This window comes from Panthera uncia, unplaced genomic scaffold (genome assembly GCF_023721935.1).
Source record: "Panthera uncia isolate 11264 unplaced genomic scaffold, Puncia_PCG_1.0 HiC_scaffold_1725, whole genome shotgun sequence".
In the NCBI taxonomy this organism is placed as follows: Eukaryota; Metazoa; Chordata; class Mammalia; order Carnivora; family Felidae; genus Panthera; species Panthera uncia.
This window is the reverse complement of record NW_026058388.1, coordinates 175-5005: the sequence shown is the minus strand read 5'-3', so window position 1 is coordinate 5005 and position 4831 is coordinate 175. Positions and strand designations below refer to the sequence as shown.

The 4831-nt window shown below is 48.8% G+C and overlaps 1 non-coding gene across 1 annotated transcript; it reads right to left on the bottom strand.

Moving 5' to 3' along the window:
* Positions 1-2737: 2737 nt before the first annotated feature.
* Positions 2738-2822, bottom strand: TRNAR-UCG (transfer RNA arginine (anticodon UCG)). Its single transcript has one exon. It is a non-coding gene; the product is annotated as a tRNA-Arg (tRNA).
* Positions 2823-4831: the final 2009 nt, after the last annotated feature.

Below are 4831 nucleotides of genomic sequence, written 5' to 3'. Positions count from 1 at the left end.
CATAACTCCTGCCTGGTTCCTGTAGGCATTTGAGTTTGCGACCCTCAGGGCCACATGCTGTAATCGACACTGTTTACTGGATTAGATCCAAGTTTCCAGCTGGGTTCTGAGGGAGCAGGACTCAGACTGAGAGACCCCTGGCCAATCCGGGAGGGCCTCTGCAGCTGGAAGTGTGGGAACACAGGTCAAGCTCACCCAAGGCCAGGACACCAAAGCCCAGACAAGGGTAGCAGGAGGAAGCCTGGCTTCCCAGTGCTTTCCAGTGAATCCACCCAGCACGGCCTGCCTTCAAGATCCCAGCGGCCTGTGGTAGTGAGAGAAGTGTTTTCACCTCAAGAACATGCAGCCACCACCCCATGTCCCCCACCTTCCACGAACAGTGAAGGGGCCCAGGAGTCCTATTTACTGCTCTCCATTGTTGTTTCTCACAGCTTTGGTGACAACCACAGCCACCTCGCAACCTTTCTGCAGTGCCATTTACTCTGCCCGGAATGCTTTCTCTTTCCATCCACGTTGCTGCTTAATCCTTCCCTAACTACTTCAAAAATCCAGCTCAAACCCCCAACTCCCCCAGTTGTATTCCCTGACCAATTTCACGGAAATGGGCGACCTCCACCTCCTCTCAACTTACTCCCTACCTTACTTTTTAATGACATAGCCCCTGTTGCCTTGGATCATTGTTAATATTTCTTATGTGTATAAATTTCATCATCTCAACTGAATTGTCAGCTCCTTGAGGGTGGGTACCCTGCCTCATTTCTTACCACCTGTATTGCTCAAAGCACTGCCACAGCACCTGAAATGTGTCACTAATTTCCTGATTAGTTCATTATCACACTAGTGCCAGCTAATAGCTGCATAGAATTCTCTCATAAATCATCATCCCCAGCGACTGGAAACTTCCAGAAAGTTCCGGCAAATTAGTCCGGGAACACTGTCTTGGCAATTTCCTGGCATTAGGCTTCCTCGATTGCTTCACGTTGTGGAACTTGTGTCCAGTTATTCAACAGAAAATTTACCTTGATGCACATACTTGTAGGAAAGAAAACTGATAAGCCAGTAGGAAGAGCCTTCCTTTAATTAGGCTGCAAAACTGAAAGTAACTTGGTGGAAAGCCTCCTCAGGAGCACCTGCAGTGGGGTTGAGTGGTGGTCCCTCACTGATGTGCACCTGGAACCTGTGAACATTCACCTTATTTAGAAAAAGATCAGTTAAAGATCTCGAGATGAGATCATCCTGCATTATGCAGGTGGGCCCTAAACCCAATAAGAAGCATCCTTGTAAGAGGAGGGAAAGACAAGGGAACTGGAAAGGACACACATGGAAGGTCACTTGAAGACAAAGGCAGAGATTGGAGTTACGAGGCCACAAGCCAAGAAAGGGGTCACCAGGACCCGGAAGGGGCAAAGGAGGATTCTCCCTTACAGCCTTCATAGGGAGTGTGGTCCTGTCGACACCTTGATTTCAAGCCTCTGGCCCCCAGAACTGTGAGAGAATAGACCTCTGTTGTCTTAACTTACAAATCTGCGGTCACTGTCCCCACAGCCCCAGGAAATGAACACAGTAACCAACAAGGATAGCAGGTGGGGGCGGCGAGGGTGGGGAGGAGCGCTTGGGCACTGGATTTCAGAGACACCATCCAGGGAGGAGACTTGCCACAATCCCAAGTAGCCCCGCTGTTGCATATTTTTCTAGAAAACGTCCACATGCCATTATTACCCCAGAGATGCTCACCATGCAGGCTTAAGCCTGATATTTCCCCACTGAACCTTTGCATCTAAGGAGGACAGGGCTTACATTCCAAAAGGATGGGCCCAGCTAACCCTGAAATGCAGGGTCCTCAGGATGCATCATCCGCCTCCACGGACCTAGGTCATTTGTTCTCTCCTCTATTAAGAATTTGTTGAGTATCTGCTATGCTATACAAATTGGTTAGTCTGGCTAATTATAAAACAGACCCTGATTATTACCGTACACATTTGGGGGGCAAGGTTACTTCTACCTAAATATGACTAGCTGAGCTTTTCTAGTCTGGGCTCTATGAATTCTTTTTTTGGTTTGTTTTAATTTTTTTTAATGTTTATTTATTTTTGACAGAAAGAGAGAGAGAGAGAGAGAACAAGCAAGCTGGGGCAGAGCAGGGAGAGAGGTAGACAGAATCTGAAGCAGGCTCCAGGCTCCAAGCTGTCAGCCCAGAGCCTGATGCTGGGCTCAAACCCATGAACCATGAGATCATGACCTGAGCTGAAGTTGGATGTTTAACTGACTGATCCACCCAGGTGCCCCTTTTTTTTTTTTTAATGTTTTATTTATTTTTGAGAGAGAGAGAGAGTGCAAGCGGGGGGTGGGGCAGAGAGAGAGGGAGACAAAAGACTTAAAGCAGGCTCTGCACTGACAGCAGAGAGCCCAACGTGGGGCTTGAACTCACGAACCGCAAGATCATGACCTGAGCCCAAGTCAGACGCTCAACCGACTAAGCCACCCAGGTGCCCCCAGAAGAATACATTTTTGTAAATGCTCCAAACACTGAGGCACACACCACAGCACTTTTTATATGTTTGCTAGAGGCTGTTCACATTCACCTGCAATACTCTTGGTTTTTTTTAAATTTTTTTTGATGTTTATTTATTTTGGAGAGAGAGAGAGAGAGACAGAGCATGAGCACGGGTGGGTCAGAGAGAGAGAGAGGGAGACACAGAATCCGAAGCAGGCTCCGGGCTCCGAGCCGTCAGCACAGAGCCCGACGTGGGGCTCGAACCCACGAACCGTGAGATCATGACCTGAGCCGAAGTCAGACGCTTAACCAACTGAGCCACCCAGGCACCCTACCTGCAATACTCTTTTAAAGCTTACTAACAAGAGGAGCCAGAAAATTGTCACTGGAGAGTTTGGATGCATGAATGATTTCCTCTTACAAAATGGACATGGGTCATATAGGAAAATGTCTATTTTTCAGAGATGCACAGTGAAGTATTTGGTGGCGAAATGTCATGACTGCAGTCTACTCCAGGCCACTTCAATAACAACAAAAATAAACGAAGTGAAGCAAATGTGGCAAAATAGTAATCACGAGACCGAAGTGACGGAGTTATGGGAGCTCGCTGCACAGTTCTTTCTGCTCGCCCATACGTTTGAAAAGGGTCAAAACCAAAAATAGGATGGATGCATATTTTTTCCATTTAGGGTTATCTGTCTGCTGTACTGATGCTATCTGTGTTTGCAGGTATGAAGGCTGATGGTCTGAATAGAGGGAGTTGTCTTCTCCCAATTAGAAATGCCTGACAGGCTGCAGATTTGTGCCCGCAAGCTCGGTTCGTAATTGCTCTTTGGTTCTATTTACGGAAGGAAGAGAAGACACATCTATCGAGAAAAAGTAGAGTACCAAAAAAAAAAAAAAAAAAAAAAAAGGGCAGGGTTGGCATAGAAGCAGGAAAAAATATGCCTTGCCGGGAAAGCATTGCATCAGGAAGATGGTGTTTTTTTGTTAAGTCACAGACCTAAGCATGCAGCTTCAGACTGCTGGCAGGGTGCTTTGTCCAAGTGCATCTAGCTCCTGTGGGGCTGACTCCTCTAAGCAGACACCCCAGCCAGGGAACTGACTCCGGTTCCACCCCCAACAGCCCCAACACACAGACACAGGCAGGCAGCGTTATAGAGGGACTCACAGTTCTGAGTACAGGAAGTGCAGATTGCCCACATTATCAATGTAGTTGGCAGGGCTGAGCCACGGCAGGACCAGCAGCAGAAGCGCCTTCATTTTCCGAGCAGGGTGCTGCTTTCTTCCTGGCCACCTTCTCTCTGTCCGCTGCAGGGGCCCAGCCCAGCTCAGTTCCCTTAAACAAACCTTGCCATATCCCCACAATGGCACCTGATTTGGAGCCCTTAGATGGAGCCACGCTGATAAATCATGGGCTCGTAAGAGGATCGTGCCCTCTGCTTCTCGGATGGGGAGATAGGAGACTGGAGGGACCCACCATGGTTGGCAAGAGGGCTCAGGCTGAGAGCAAGCAGGCTGATGCCCGGGAAAGGGACCTGCCCCTCCTGCAGGATGCCGACTGGTTCTTGGGAAGCAGCTGGTACGTTTACATCACCGGCCGGGAGCAGATGGGCTGGAAGCTGAACTGTGTTGGAAGAGGGCAGGAGCATGGCACAGTCAGACCCCGCGGTGTGGATGCGCAAATCATCAAAAGCTGTCCCACAGTCTGCTAGAGGAAGACACTGTAAGAAATCAGCATCCTTGGAACACAGCCTGGGGATCTGAGCTCCAAGTGAGTCTTCAGACATTGAGACAGACGAGGGTTAATTATGAACCAACTCCACGTCTCGATGCATATTTAGAATAGGCAGATATTTTACCTATCCCTGTCCTGACTACACTGGCAGATGTAAGCAAAGTGATGGCTTCTCCACTAATTTGGACAACTGGCCCTTTACAAGAATAGACTGCGTCGTTCTCTTTGAGAATAAAGAGCCTTGATAGACAGACGTAAGATTCTGTCCAAATGATGCACAAATTCCTGTTCCGCCACGAAAGAAGTCACTCCGTTCCTCCTCCTCCCCCGAGTGGCAGAACTAAGCTCTGATGCTAGTCGTAGGACCCTGGGCATTTCATTGAAGCTCCCGAGCCTCAGCTACGTCATCTCTGAAATGGAGCTCTATTCATGCCTTACCTGCTGGGTCCAGCAGGCGCTGGACATCATTGCTTCCAGCTTTAAGATCTGTGATTCCAGCCTATGCTATCAGTCTTAACAGGACTTCTAGCATGCCTAAGCCCCGTGATGTGCCAGAAGCCCCCGGGACTCCTCTCCTTCTACCCCATCTTCAAGAAGTC